This window comes from Hirundo rustica, chromosome 7, assembly GCF_015227805.2.
Source record: "Hirundo rustica isolate bHirRus1 chromosome 7, bHirRus1.pri.v3, whole genome shotgun sequence".
Lineage (NCBI taxonomy): Eukaryota > Metazoa > Chordata > Aves > Passeriformes > Hirundinidae > Hirundo > Hirundo rustica.
The window spans coordinates 26,270,895-26,286,956 of NC_053456.1; the positions used below are offsets into that span (position 1 = coordinate 26,270,895).

Here is a 16,062-nt window from a genome sequence, read left to right on the forward strand (position 1 = left end):
CTCCTCCATTTAACTTTCTTCTTCAATTGGCACCAATATTATTATGTATGAAGAAATCCTGTGGTTTTTGTTGTTCACTCTGTATGAACTCTTGCATACAATCACTTTTTAAACTAAAGCTGCAGAGAGCAGGATGGGGCACCAGATGATGGGAAACCAAAGCGATACAATTTGTTAACCAAGCTTTAGAAAGCTACTTTGAGAGGTAGCCACCTAAGGAATGCTTCATAGAGTTTTCCTTAGGGCTCTAAGAAAAAGTTGATAAACTACAGGGTCATAAAACAGGCCAACCAGACTCAAATAGTTTGCCTTTTTGTCCAAGAGTGATTGAACTCACAATTTTATGGAGGCCAACATGAGTTTTACAGTGGCTATTTTGCCTGTCTGCATGAACAGAACTGTGGCGTTTGCCAAAAAAATCAATGCTATGAGGCTGCTGCAGAGCACTGCACAGTTTCTTTCTAGAATACCACTGTGAAGTTAACAGAAATCATGCAGCAACCTAAGCCCCAGAGAAAATGCATCCTACCACCAAAATGAAATATACTATATCCTGCACTGTCGCAAACCTGCAGATCTTTACTTCTAAACTCTTGACTAACTGGGCAAAACATAAGACCAGCAAGGAGCTCTAAAGGTAGAACTGTTGAGAGCTGTATTGAACACCTGAGCTTACACCTGTAAGGAGGAAGGAAGGGAGTTTCTATTCCCTATGGTGCAGTAGGGGGGTGTCCCATTGCTGACTCCTGCCACACCAAGCCTGCTGCTCTCTAACTTCTCAGTGTTGAAGCTCCATCCACAGTGCTGCCATGATAAAGGGAAATGGATCATGGTATGTATGTTTAAATTGGGGTAACCTGTCAAATGTCTGCAAGTTCTTGGGACCTATAGACTGGGCATTTGTACTGGCAGAACAGCCCTCAAGTCTCCTAAGATAAATCCCAGTACCTAGAGCCTGTACATGCAGAACAGCTTAAAGTCAGAGTTTTGAACACATCAGCTCATGTCCTAGAAGCAGCAAAGCTGCATTAGCTCAGAGCTCTGCCCAGATTAATACACTCTTAACAAAACTAATTAGCTGGGCTAGGCCGATAATTAGCAGATTATTAGCTTGTAAATGCTGCTGAAGTGCTACCAGGACCCATGAAGATTTACACCTAGCAGGAAAAAAACATCTATTAAACAGCATCAAAACCAGATAATACTTCTATTAAGGTGTTTTGTTTTTAATCCAGAACAGTCTATTAGCCTAACTTTTATTAGGAAAGCTGCTTAAATAGGCATCCTTTACTACAGCAAGCCAGAGGGAGGGAGGAAGGAAGGTGGTCAGCAAGCCCCCAAGAAGGGGGCACAGCGCAGCACAAACCAATTTCCACAATCCCCCAGTGGTTTCCTCCCACACCTGCTCCAGTTGTAGTCAGCCATGACACAGCTGTGCTCAAAAGCAGCAGCTCACCTTCCTTCCTAGTAGATCTGCAGTTCAGACTGTGATGTCCACAAAGACACTCCAACTAAATAACTTTCAAAAGCAATAACTAATCACATACACAACTCTGGAACATTAAGCCTTTACACCAAGATCTTTCTCCCCTTAACTTTCTGCAAGGATTCATTTTGTTAGTCTCATAGTGAACCAGGGTAGGATAAACCTCAATTATGTGAACATAGAGTAATACACTGAAGATAGAGACAAAACCACAACCAGAGAGCTGAACAAAACAGACCTGGAGTTATTTCAAATCAGAACAGTAAGGGAGCAGACTCTTCACAAAGCTGTGCAACTGTGCCAGTTGACAGCAGTAGGAAATTAAGTCATCCTGGGCACATCTGCATTGTCAGCTTAATGTAGCATGGAGTTTACTCTTGAAGCTCATTCCTGCCAGCAGCCCCAGAACAGTGTTCTGCTCCCTGGCACCACAGAAGCTTGGGAGCACAAGGAACAGCCTAAGGGACATGATGTGATGCAACCTGGCCACTTATTCTACATCCTTCCGTAGCATATTTTTACAGCAAGAATGGTATTTAGAAGCTGCAAACCGCGAGAGGCGTTCACTTGAACAAAACCAGCACCAGCATAACCGGAGGCCTGCGGTGAAGGCTACAGCCTGGTCCACTCAAAGATGCTGCCTCATGGGGACTGGCAGAGAACGCAGCCTTGCACTCCCCCACACAACTGAGCGGCAATCACTCCAGAAGGGCTGGTGACACGCCACTGCAGCATTCTAGCGATAGCAGATACAATGTTGTTCTGTTCTTTATTGTAAGTCACCAGGAAAGGTGGAAAGCGAGGGATAAAAATTGACACTTACTTTTAACAAGTTCATTTTTAAATGCCGGAGGCTTCAAGCGGCTGAACGTTTCTCTGGATCCTGTGAGACTGGAGCTATCCAGTACCACCCAGCCAAGTGTGGTGATGCCAAACTACAAACTGACCTCATATCCAGTAGGATGCTGAATCACACGGTCATGAGAAGATGACAGGTCCCTTAACACATGGTTCACAAACTGCAGCATTCATACCTTCCCAACTAGTCTGTTTGCCCTGCTCAAAAAAGATGGGAAATCAGTAGTGGCAGGCTCATCCTTTCCTACACCACCAGAGCTGTGCCAGTAATTCCCGCTAGCACTGGGATCCTGCAATTACATATCCTCCATAAATGCAATTAAGCACTTTCTACCAGTGGCACTCAATGAAAATTTAATTCAGACGTCTGCATGGATTTGGTGCCAAAAGAAAGCAAACTCTGACACTGCAGTAAACAGTTTCATCAGAGTCTCCTCCAGGAGGGAAGGCAGTGAAAATCACTTCCTTTATGGGAAGCGTAAAAAAAGGCAAACACTGGGATAAGTTAAACTCCTTTTAAGTCACTGTAAAATGTATTGCTTTATGTACTGTTTCTTGAAACACCTTAAATTTTCCAAAGACATTCAGTCTAAGGCAGTGAATATGGAAGGAAGAAAGAAGCATCAGCCCAAACGATTATAAATTGATGAAGCTATGGGCAACTACAAGCTTGGATTTGTGCTCATGCAGGCCCCTGGGAACTAGTCTTAGTGAAAAAAGGATGAAGAAACATGCTGCACTGTACTCAGCAAAAACAGGACACAGGGATTGCAGCAGCTGAAGAACAGTTTTCTGTATATCTGCCCAGCAGGAACATGCAGCAGTCAGATAATTAATGTGCACCTACAACATGAATAGTCTTTACTATCACAAGTTTATAGTGGCCCCATCGCTCACATGGCTGAGGTAAACAGCAAGGATTACTGGTCATAGCACATGAGACACTGATGTTCAGCTTAGTAAAGATTACCTCCCTTGGAGAAGCCACATGGATTTAACTTGGGTGACAGCAGAGAAAAATCATGAATGACAAACACCAAGGAAAATCATGAATGACAAACACCAAGGAAAATACACTGGAAAAGATCATTTAACTTCCTGATAACGTTTTCTGGATCCTTGTGGGTCATGGAAAATAGCCAAGCACTGCACGGCAAGGTTTAAAAAGTACAGAAAATGCTGTGAAGAAGAGGGGAAAAGCAGAAAGAAAGGAGACCTCAAACAACTTGATAAGCAATCCTTTTGGTTCCAGTACTCAGAGGACTTCCTACCTGTATTCCAGATAACAGAGACACTTAACACAAGTGATGCACAACAGATAAACAGAGACTTCCCCTTTCCTCTGGTACTTGGAGAGAGAATTAGAAAGGAACTATAAATGATGTTCATGTAATTCATAAATTACAGGAGCTCTCAGTCAGTAAAAGGTAGCAAAACACAGGTAATATTAAAAGTCCCTCAAGTCTCATTGATTCTTAATGATTCTTGGGCTCAAATTCCTGGCAAAGACTTGTGTTTCTGAGAATTTTATCTCAAGAGCACAAGAGGAGTTTTACAAGCTACCTGTACACAAATAGAGAGCAGGAGTGCCTCAGGCACTGGGGAGCTTGCCCTCTCCCCTTCTCAACACACTGGAACCTTCTGTGGGAACCAGTTCTACTTATTCCATACTGCATTACAACTGTGGGCTGAAACTCCAAAGCCAAGACGGAAAACAGAGAGAGATTCTTTCAGTTAGGTAACAATTGGGGTAGCAGAGCAAATTCAAGCAGCCTAGGAACTTTTTTTTCTGTTATGCTGTAGGCCTGGACTACTACAGTCCAGTTCATGGGCCATGTGTTGTTCGGACAAACCTGGTCTGAACAACAGCTCATGTAAGAAGAGGTGAATGCACTATCTCATTGAATACAATTCACTGGGGCTGGCACAGCTAAGGACCTACTGAGTTTTTCTACCTGTGACCTGAATGTCTTCCAGTGGTACCTCAAACAAACACAACCTACAGGTTTTGCTGCTACAAGGATTTCTGACCTGCTCTGTAGGTCACACCAGACAAGTATTGCCCTGAATCTAAACAGGACACTCTTAGGTCAGTGATAGGCCTTGAAAACCAGGAGGCTGTGCTGTGCAGAATCCCTGGAAAAAGCTATGAAGCTGATGACTTAGGTGCTGCCTAACAGCCGAGAAGTTGAGCTGTCAGGTGGGCACAGCTGAGTGAACAGGAGAGAACAAGGATGCACAGACGGCTCACACAGAGCTGTTACCATTGCCTCTGCAGTTCTGCACATCACTGGCACAAAGTGCTTGCATAAGGAGCTGAAGAGTCCTGCAAGAGTCCTGGTTCAAGGCACTTCCCCTCCGAGTGGTTATGAACCTCAGGCAATGCAGTTCTCTGAGCAGCAATTGAAGGCTGCGCTCTGGCTTGCCTGTCACACTCATCTTGGAGAGGCAACTGATAAGGAGGAATTTCACAAGGGACAACTGTAGAGAATGAGCATCAGCTGGGACACTGTCCCTGTGCAAACTGTCACATTCTCTTGGATCCTGGCTGTATTTTGTTCCCGTGGCACAAGGCAAGCCTTTTCCCAAGTGATTCCAAAACTTCTGCTGTGTGTATCAAGTTAGACAGAGCACACAAGCTTGTTAGATTCACCATTTCAATGGCTGGAGGAAATTTACAGTGCCTCACAGAGAAGAGAAAACTACAAGAAACTTTTCATATATAGGGAACCACAGTTTCAAAAGGTTGCATATGACAGTCAATGGTTGGTTCAAAATCACCTGCGCAATTGTCTTTCGATCACATTTTTAAAGGCCCTCTCCAAAGGCCTCTTTCTCCAACAGACAAACTGAGAAATTAACTGCTTACATTTTTCACACTATCCCAACTTTAAAATGTCTCACAAAAATATCTTTTGACTGATAGTTCTGCACAAACCCACTGGAAGTACTCCGGAAAAACTCAAAAAAACTGGAGAGACTTCCTGGTCAGGGAATGCTTGGCTGTAGGGTCAAGAGAGGGTAGCTGAATGTAAGCATAACCGTTTCCATGTTGCAAACCCACCTGTTTACCAGTCTCATTGCCCTTAAGGATGAAATTAATTGCCAAATTTATCAATGAAGAAGAGCTCCCACATCCTGTCTGCTAGACCCAGGGAGGGGCAAATAGCAGGAACAGCTCCAATTAACTTGGGACCTAATTACAGTCAAGTTAAAAGACAGTGGTGATCTCTTCTACTCTTCAGAAAACAAAACAAAAATAAAAAACTTCGAAAAGATGAACTAAAGAAAGAAGTGAAACCAGGTGGGAAGAAGGGGAGGGGAAGCAGACCCTTAGCAAGGATACATGAGTCTGGCTCTGTGAAGCACAGATTTTCCTCAGCTGCTGATCTCACCCAGTGCCTCTAACAAGGAAGCTCCCCGGGCATCCTCCCCGTGTGGAGAACTAACACAACACATCCAGTGATGAGCACGCAGCAACACACAATGACAGTGCTTACAGTAAATATTATCTTTAATTTTGACTGTCATTTGGAAACAGTGATTAAAACACAAGGAACACTAAGCTGCAAAGAGCACAGCAGCCTGCACTAGAACAAAGCAGGGCTGGAGGCTGAGGAGTACTCAGGAGTGGAGGAAGACAGACCACCAGAAGGATTCCTTTTCCAGAAACTGCTGGACAGCTCTCTCCAGATCTTTATCGCTGACTGTTTGCCTTGCAGCCATCTGACACACATCCCTCCTGGCTGGGAAGCACCACCAAGTAATGAAGGGCTGTGTCACTTCCTGGGGATGAGTAACCACTTCAAATTGCAGCAGCTGGACAGGGATGAAGGATGAAGGACTTTACCACGGAAAGGAACAAAAAGCCAAGCGGACTGAGCACAGGGGAGCAGCTGGTGGTGACACAGCCAAACCCATCAGCACGTGGGCACTTTCTTAGGTCACGTCAGACTGAAAGCCAGACCACCCCTCCACATGCTGCCTCCTGGCTGCCTGACCTCGCAAAATCCACAGGGACAAAAAGAACAAAGCAGTGCAGTGATTTGGCCCAAGACGTGTATCTGTGGCCTTAAACACACCTGTAGCCTCAAATAACAACCCAAGGGAGTGAATGATTTCTATGTTTATATTCTAGTTTTGTCTGAAGCTGTGGAACTTGCATTTTACATGCTGTCCTTGTCCATAAGAACACTGCTTGTTCTGCCAGGCACACAGACACCAGAAAACAGCCTGTCACCTCCTGAATTCGGCACAGAGTACAGAAATTGTCAGCGAACAGGGTATCCAAGCTGGGTGATACAAACTCCTCCAATACAAGAGGAAACATGATTTAACTTGACAAGCAGGAAACAACGAACAACATGACTCAGTCTAATACTTCTAATTGTATCTAGCTCTGTGGAGCAGCCTCGCTCCTGCTAGGATGTGGAGCAACATTGTATATGTCAGGTGAAATAAAACTTCTCTTAAAAAAATAAACATTTCTACTTAATGCAAACTGAAATTTTATAAGTATCTCCTCACTCCATGTTTTCTAGGACTAGGTTGAAGAGGAAAGTCAGTCAGTCCTTAAATGCTTGATTTTTTTTTTTTTTTTTTGATTTTTTTTTTTTTAAGTTCAGAAATTAAGACATTTTCAATTTGCCCTTGTGGAGCTGTAAACAGAAGTAAAAAAGCACAGCTGGGAATAACAGCTTGCTGGCAAGAGGCCCAAAAGAAGATAAGAAACACACCATCTCCCACAAGAACACAGGAGACCATTTCTTCCCTGAGATCCCAGCACAGCTGTAAGAAAACACATTTGACATCCAAATCTGTACTGTTCAGCTTTCTGAGTAGCCCTGATCTGCAGATGGAGCTAACTCCTATCTCCAGCTGTGGTACCCAAAGAACCAGCTGGGACAGTACAAGCCATTCTACAGTGAGACCTGGATTTCCTGTAACTGTTAGCGGTTGCATGCTGACACTGAGGGAAATACAGCTCTTAATCACCACCTCATTTCAGACCTCAAACTAAGCTCTTCTCTAGTTTTTCAAACAGCCAGGACCACAGTGCTTTGTCACGTAAACTGGCAGGAGAAGGAAAGGAAGCAAGGATCCAAATAATGCTTAAGTTCGGCAATCTACCACAGCAACCCAAACGCTCAGGTCCTGGCAGCCCTGCCCCTACAGCTGACCCTGTGGGATGGCTGTAACCACAGGCACCGCTACAGAGTTGTGTGACTACCCAGCACAAGCGCTTGCTCTTTTCCAAACTCAACTACATCTTCATTACAGAAAATCTTAGCAGAAGCCCTGTAGAAACCTCAAGGCATCTGATGATATTGAAATGCTAACAATAACCTGACTTCAGTCTGATAAGGTCCTGCAGGAACAACGTACAGTCTACTACAGACTGATAAGTACTTTCATTCCACTGTACAGTGGTCTGTTTCACAATTTAGATTTTTTGATTTAAGTCCCAAATTTAATTCATTACTTTTGAATAAATAAGACATAAAAGTGGCAAGATGAAAATTACTGTTACTTAAAGTGGTATGGGCATTGGACCAACTAAGATTCAGATGCTTTCTTATTCTTACTGTGACGATTTGTCATCCGTTGGTAGGGTATGTAGTGCTGAAAGTGAGATTTGTCTGCAAAGCTTTGAAGGATGAGGGCCATTTGTGCATATTTGCACAACAGATCAGGAGTGAGTCATGATGCCCTAACAAACGTACACTCGAGTTTCTTCCCTCCCCTCACCTCGCACTGCCAGTAACTCCAGCGTTCTGCTGACACTCCAGCTAGCGCACATTCATTCCCATATAACACACTCCACTGTCAGGCCTATTTGGTTCCAGAAGGTATAACTCCACTGGCTGTGTCTGGGTGCCTGCTCCTTAAAAGAAGCAATTTTACCGCAAGGTAAGAAGACCACGGCATTATGTCACACTCTGGGCTATTAAAATAGAGAGGGACGTCAGCACCCTGTGCCTACACATACTGGAGTCTGACCCGGGGAGCACCCAAATTCCTGCTGAGACCGTGAGCCGGGAGGGGAAACGAAAGCGCGGGGCCTTTTTATGCAGAGGGGAACACGTCCTTCCAGACGAGCACATGACTGTAGGCGTGTTCGTGCTATAAATGCAAACGCGGCCGCGCCCGGGCCCTCGCCCGCAGCCCCGTACGCTCGGGCGGGCAGGCAGCGCGGCGAAGGCTGCGGGAAGCCCGGCCCGGCCGCCCGCCCCGGAGGGGCCGGGGAACCTGGCAGCCCCCTCCGGCCCCGCCCCGCCCGCGGACCGAAGGGAGGATTTCTTTACCTGCGCCCGGGCCGCGCCGCGCCCGCGCTCCGGGAGGGGCCCGCGCTGGCCCTGCCCGGCGCCGAGCGGCCCCTCCTGCCGCCGCGTCCTGCCGCAAAGCCGTCCCGGCCGCCGCGGGAAACGGCTCCGCCGCACCAAGGTTCCTGCCGCCGCCAGCGCCGCGCCCGCGGAGCGCCGGCCCAGCCGCCGCGGGGCCCGGCCTTGCGCCAGCCAGCGGAGCGCCGGCCGCCGCCCGTCCCGGCCGCCCGCCGGTCTCGCCTGCCTTAAAAATACGGCACTAGGAAAACCGCAGGTTTTCCTGTATAAACATCGAGGGTAAAGTTGCAGCTTTCCAAGTTTAAAGCAGCCGGGATTCACGGGGAGCTGGCACTTGACTTCAGGAGAGATGGGAAACGGAAAATCCTTACCGGATTTTAACGGACCCAAGTGCGAGCTCGCTTACCTAGGCAAGAAGGCTGCAGGGAGCAGCGTGGTGCACGAATCCGTATCGCCGCAGGGCAGCAAAAGGATCTCTAGCAGAACCTGTTACCCAAGGAAAACAAAGAGTTACACGACAATTACAAATGGCTTGTTTCAGGTAGCATGGCAACCCACCCATCAATACTGGTCCTGTAAAAATAACCTCAGAGCAAGAAATAGCCACGTCTGTACTAGGGATGCACCTGAATTTTGACGTTTCGTGTACACAGACCCCTCTCACTAGCACCGTGCTCGGGTCTAAGCTCACGGGCGCGGTTGTGTCTCACTGGCTGTGCCACAGGGGAGTCGCTGGTGCTGTGCTGAGCAGCACAGATCGGGTTAGTGCTGAAGTGGAACCACAAGATGTGGTGCTGAATTGAATCCATAAAGCGGATTCACAATCCACAGCAAAAGGCAGGTCAGCTTCCACCAGTAATTTTTCATCTTCTCACACATTAACCATTTACTGTATACTGCAAAATACAACTGTCACAATTAAGGAAGTAGTATTCGTATGGGTTATCTCACTTCAGTGACAGAAAGGATAAATGAGAGCCTTTGGCACACAAAATACCAGTTAATCTGGCTGAAAAATTAATTAATCTCGGCCTTCAGACCACCATACATTCAAAGTCCTGCTCCCAAAGATGAATGGCTTCTTCACTGGGTAACAGTCAAGGACTAATCTTTTTTATTCCAATTCAGCTGTATCCACCTAGATCCCAAAAAGGACAAGGCACTATCGTTGCCTGCCAGGTTATTTATCACTACCCAGCCTTTTCTCAAATGGTACTTAGACATTTATCTCTCGAGCTCCTCAGAAGAGACTCTATAGGACTCTTGTATCAGGCAGTGCCTTTCTTCCAGTTACAAACTAAAAGTTTCCTTTCAGGCCCAACCAAATCCTGCACAGGGTAAGCTGGTCCATATTACCTGTGAGGACACAGCTGTCAGGGGAGAAAAGCAGGCAGTGTGCACTGTAAAAAAAAAAAAAAAAAAAAAAAAATCTATCCCTTCTTTGCTTCTGATTCCTCTAGTCGATTTCTATAGTAGGGATTTTTCTTCTCGCAGTCTGTGTGCCAATGGAGAGAGGAAAAAAAAAATTATCAACATTATCTTTCAAAGCTGCAGAAGAACACCCTCAGTTCTGAAGAAATAGGAACCTTTGAATTTTTTTATTGTTGTTGTTATCAATATATATATCTTTCAGAATGCAAGCTTCAGATTTTGCAATTTTCATTGTTTAAGCACATCATTGTCCCCCAACATGAAATCACAAGCTGTTTCCAGTAAGATATACTGGTTAAAGACACAGTGGCAGCTATCTATCAGAACCTTCCACACAGCTTGACTTCCAGCTTTGTCCTCGTTGCTCACCAGCCATCACCATATAGCCCAACACTGAACTGTGCATGGAGCCATATGGTGGTTACCTGAATGAGTAAAAACATTGTACATTATTTGTCCATATGACAAAGACATAAAGGAACTCATCTTCCTGCTACTCGGAATGTGTCAAGTGTAATTTTTTCCTTAGTTTCAACACTGTGTTGAAAGAGGTAAAATTGTCTCTCTTTAGTAATACTAGAAAATTAACTTAGCTCCTTTCCTTGTGGGACAGTTTGCACGACCAAGAGATCCTTCAACCTGAACATCTTCCATGAGTACTCTAGCATTATCCTTCAAAGACCAGATCATTGCACCATGTGTTCCTAAGTTTGGCTGCTGATGACAAGAATCCAAAGCTCCTTCTCAAACTCTCAACAACACTCTGGACACATCCCTTGCTGGCATAATGTGGAAGGAGCAATACCTATTTTTTGTGGCCATTGACCAACTTGACAGCTCATACCAGCTGAGAATCAGACCCACCAGTCTTCCACTGCCTCTGAAAAAGTGGCCTTTTTTCACACGTTTTAATTACTGACTCCCTACATAGAAGCTATTTCCTCAGAGAAAGGCCATTAACTAGAGCGTTCAGGACGAGATGAAGCCTTTCTGATAATTGTTGCTTGAGTTCATGTTTGTGAAAATAAATATCATCAGATGATTAAATTAAACACCACAGCCAGCCCGGCTATACACTATTTTCACTTATCATGCAGAAGGGGAGATCAAAGAGAAAGACTCAGGTAGAATTATTCCAACTCTTCCAAGTTTGGCTGATAGCTACCCATTGAACACACTAATTAGCTTCCTGCTTGGGGTGTGCAGCACAAAATAAACCCTCCCAAAATTGGGTGCTATAGCCATTTTCATGGTCTGTAATCACCTGCACACAGAAGGATGAGCATCTCGTCTCCTCCGTACAGCAAAGCAGCAGCTCTGCCCGATTCTGAATTTGGGGGCTATTAGGCCTCCGTCCCCTTAGCAATTTTGTGTGGGTGCAAGGAGAGCTGTGCCTAGGGAACATGAGGAAAAGCTGGAGGCACCCCAGTCCTGCGGGGTTTCTGCCTCCCAGCTCTTCCCCTCGCTGCCGGTGAGCAGCCATGCCCGTCTCTGCGCTGCTGCAGTGAGCAGCAGCACGGCTCACACAAGGCCCCTGGTACGGGGGCTGCTTAAATAGGGAGATGGTTTCCGAGATGGAGTTTGGCCCAGCAGTCGCCTGCTTTGCTTCCTTGGGCCCTGGAGGGCAGAGCGAAGCAGTGGGCAGCGTAGTCTGTTCCCACTGCGAGCCCGCTGTCCTCCCGTGAGCACACACACCCACACAACCAGAAAGCTCTGCTATTCTTCTGCTAATGGGATTGGCACCGCTTAAAGCAGTCTGCGAGGGTATTGTCTGCAACCACAGCAAGAGAAACATTATTCAAAGGCTATTCAGGCCCCAAAAGAAGCGGCAGAGCAGAGTAATTATCGAAGACTCTCCATTAACGAGGGCATCTTTGCTCTTTGTCTGTGTTGGTTTAATAAGGGCCACTAATGGGGCCGGGGGAGGGGCGCACTAATGCTTCTAAACAAACCTCCTTCCCTTCCCCACCCCCGCACTGTGAGGAGAGCTGCCTTTATGGGCACTGACAGCCGGCCTGGGAGCTACCATATTGCAGAGTGACCTTCGCGAAAACTTAGCGTGAACCCAGCCGCATTCAGCCCCATCCCCACCGAGCCGCTTGGAGCATCGTTTGGGTAGCTGTTCTCTTTTTAGCCTTTCCATATTTCCCGATGCTTGCCAGACCCTTTCGTACAGCCCCTGCCCGACCTCTCTCATGTCATCTTGTGACCCTTCCTGGCTGGACACGACGGCACTGAGTGGCAGTAATGAGGGACGACAGTGCAGATTAAGTTCTCGCAGCAAAACCTGGGACTGCTGTCCATTATCCAGCAGCTGTGACTGGGAGATGCTGCTGGGAAGGCACGGCTGGAGCAGCCTCTCCTTCCCACACTGCCGGAGAAGGCAGGCTGGGATTTAGCATGGGCCAGTGTCTCCTACCTGCTGACTGTGGGCAGTTCTCTGGTGATGAAGAGATGGACTGAGGCAAAAGCAAGCATGAACCTCTATCCCAACATCCTTCAGAGCCGCTTTCAGGAACATGCAGCTAAAATTCTTCTGAGGGTTCCTAAACTTCCCCCATCTTCAACCACCAGCTGAAAGGGGCCAGTTTTTGCGTCAATTTGCAATGTTACAGGGTCAGATGCATGCTGGTCACTAAAACAGTGAAATGGGGCCAAGAGGTCTCAGGAGGTGTCTGCAAAAGACAGCACTGAAAGAGTGAACTGTAATGGTACACACAGATACAAATAATGAATGATACAGCCTTTCCCAAGGTGTTGTGGATAGAAGGTTGAGGACTGCTAGACTAATTTTTAGCCAATGAGGAATTGGAAGAACAATAAAGGAATTATTCTCCCATGAGAAGGTCTTTTACTGAAGCCAAGCTATGGACACTGTGCTACTCTATCTCGCCTTCAAGTAGACGGTTGTACTGTACAACCAGTCCATGCACTGCAGAGACAGAGCAGTGTCTTTGTGCCTGTACCTGTGCAGGGCAGCAGTCTTGGGAACCTCACTGCTGAGCCTCTTTTGTTATGATAAATTATTTCATTCAGCCAAGGTATGGAATGACAAAATTCTCTGCACGGGCACCCACCCAGTCCTCTCCACTTAGGCAAATATCCTGGTGCTAAAGGTTTATCACAAGCAGAGGAAGAAAGATATGTGGAGACAGACTCCTCACTTAAACCACATGACTCCGGATTGAAGAAAGAGCCTCCACAAAGGATTTTACCCTTGTTTCCTCAGGGCATGGTAGTTTTGAAATTTTCATGATTTTCACCTTTTCAACATTTCACCAGTAACTGCATCTCTTCTAACAAAAGAAACTTCTCAGAGGTGCTCCTCTGAACACCATTCTCCGCAGGATCAAAACATCTCAGAACAATCTTGTAAGTCAAAGAAAGAGCAATCACCCTTTACAACAGAGAGCTAAACCTCAGTAAAATTAAATAATACCTGAGGTCATTATTGCCAGGCAGAGCTCAGAAGTCGATACAGTCCTTTCTCCAGAGTCTTACTGCAGTGTACCAAGATCACTGGTATTCCTTCACCCGCTTTTGAATCACACTTCAGGATCATACTCCTAATACAGAAAATCCATCCTGTTTTCAGTATTTCATTCTTCATGTTAATCAGTTTCTGTTTATATTGTTTTTTTTTCCTTCTCAAAAGAATAATCATTAAACATGCATAAAGCAATGATTACTAGTAGCACAGGACTTGGCCTCTGGCATGGGTTTTGCTTTATAAGTGTCTTTAAAAGTCCTCCTTCTTTGCCACTAGCAGATAATACTGAGAGCTTTGCTGCAAATGAAGACAATATTTGAACAAAAACAAAACAGTGACTCAGAAGGAAGAACTGAAATCTCATTGATAACCAAAGCAAGGGGAAATTAACAGAAAGGTGAAAAACTAAGTTGGTTTATGGCTTAGAATATATGGATACCACGAAACAAGTAATTGTAGCATGTAAAGGAGGGATGATCAAGGCAGAGATTTGTCATGAGAAGGGGGAGTCTTGAGACCCTGCATGAAGGAAAGCTCAGTGAGCAGCTTGTGCATGGCAGGCTGAAATAAGATGGTCCTTTAGAAAGGAGGAGAGCTCACAGTATCTTATCTCCCAGAGACAGAGATAGGATGGGCAGTGAGAGACTGGTGGATCTATTTCTTGGAATTTCAGCCAGACTAGGACAGCTGAAGGTAAGGCATCAGGTACAAAAGAGATGGAAACTCAGTAAGTAAGGTCTTAGAAGCAAAGCTTCCGTCTAAGAGCCACCATCTTGTCTGCAAGTCTCTGTCCAATTTATTCTCCTCCAGGTCTAGTTCCTGCAGCAAGCAGGGAATCACTACATCAGATCTCATCAAGCCAGTTCTATTTAGACTTGCTCACTAACACCTATAGTTTAGTACAGAGATATTCTCTCACCACCCTCTCCCTTTATTTATTTATTTTTATTATTATTATTAATTCTACTAGCATTTGAAGCTAACAGACAATGAGCGTAAGTGGATTCCTCCAGGTTGTTTTACTTCACTCTACTGCTGTTATCCCGTTACACTTTAAATAAACTATCTAACTGGGATCTGATCTGAATCCTACTAAAACAATGAAAAGGCCTTCACTGGCTGTGCAGTTTTGGATTGTGCCCCAAATTGTGTTTGACCTCATTTAATGTAGACTTGAGCCATTCATTCAATTGCACCTGTGTCTTGAAACCCAGAGGAAACTAGGCTGGAGTAAGGAGGAGTAAAGCATGCATTTCCAGAAAATCCTTTGTGTATGTTTGCAAGGAGAAGACATATTATGGACAGGAAACAGCTATTAATCTCTCCAAGTGCCATCCTGGTTTAGTTCAATGCAACTTCCCTGCTTTGTCTTTGTACCCTTAGAACTCTTCTTTCCTTACTAAACAGGTCTTGTTCTGCCAGCTTAGCAAAATCCTGTCCATCTAATGCTCTCAACTGGTGTTTCCTCCACCTCCTTTTTATTCCTGCAGGCCATTCTCCTGGATAAGAGGAGTGGTACAGGGAAGCACTCACTCAGCAGCCTGGTAGATCAAGGGTCCACTAGAATGGGGGACAGTAGAGACCGTGTGACATTTTTGTCTGTCTCCATGCAGCCCCATTTGGAAAGGTTTACAGGCAGGAATGCCAGATTAGGGTGGTGACCTTCTTCTTTTACTTCTCTGGTATGCCATGGGCTTCCTGTGTGAGTTAAATCAAGCTGCTTTAAGTCTCCACATCTCCATTTCCTTGTCCAGAAAGGGGAATGCAGATGCAAGGATACATTTGAGAACACTTAAACTCTACACTGATAGGGACTGGGAAATCAAGTTTTCATGAACTCCTGTCCTAACCAGGAGTGGCTTCTGTATCCTGCACCATTATTTAGCCTCCCCATCTTATGGGGGTATAGGCAGCCTTAAGTGAAGCAGCTGAATGTTCAGTACTCTCATTTCCTGACATGTTTTCTGCTCTGCTCTACCTGCCTATGAACTCCCCCTGCCTACCTTTGCTCCAAGCCCATCTGTCTCCTTGCCCTGGCCCCACCCAGTATCTTGGCTTTTAGTGGCCAGTTTTGGTGCAGTCCATGGTTCCTCCAGCTTCCCAGTCATAGGCACTGACCTTACTCTGCTGTCAGGACATTGCTCACTCACCCTGTGAGGTCTTTAATACAGCAGAAGAGAGGAATATCCATACCATGGGAGGCAGCTCAGTGCAGAGATTCCCCTCTCCAGCACCAATCCTGCCAGCTTTGGGACTGGGAGGAACTCTGACACCTCAGTGCTGTGCAACACTTCACTCACCTGCCCGTGGGGCCCTGAGAGCAGCCATCCTGCACCCAGAGCCTGGGCCAGTCCCTCTGCATGGCAGCACAACCATGTGGAGCCTCCAGCCAATTCAAGGATGCCTCACAAGGCACTCTTTGCAGTCAGTGTACATACAGCCTATGTGAGCTCCTT

The 16,062-nt window shown here is 45.9% G+C and overlaps 1 protein-coding gene across 5 annotated transcripts in view; it reads right to left on the reverse strand.

Annotated features, from left to right (window-relative positions):
- PLEKHM3 (pleckstrin homology domain containing M3) overlaps nt 1-9,360 on the reverse strand; it is an 80,978-nt gene extending 71,618 nt beyond the window's left edge. For 3 of the 5 annotated variants that reach the window (XM_040069832.2, XM_040069831.2, XM_040069828.2), the window contains exons 1-2: nt 9,312-9,360; nt 9,092-9,171 (exon numbers count right to left, since the gene is read on the reverse strand). The gene's annotated coding sequence lies outside the window, so the exon portion shown is untranslated. Of the gene's footprint in view, nt 1-2,309; nt 2,392-8,649; nt 8,669-9,091; nt 9,172-9,311 lie in introns of those variants that run through there. The other 2 variants (XM_040069830.2, XM_040069829.2) reach the window with 2 other exon arrangements.
- Nucleotides 9,361-16,062: the final 6,702 nt, after the last annotated feature.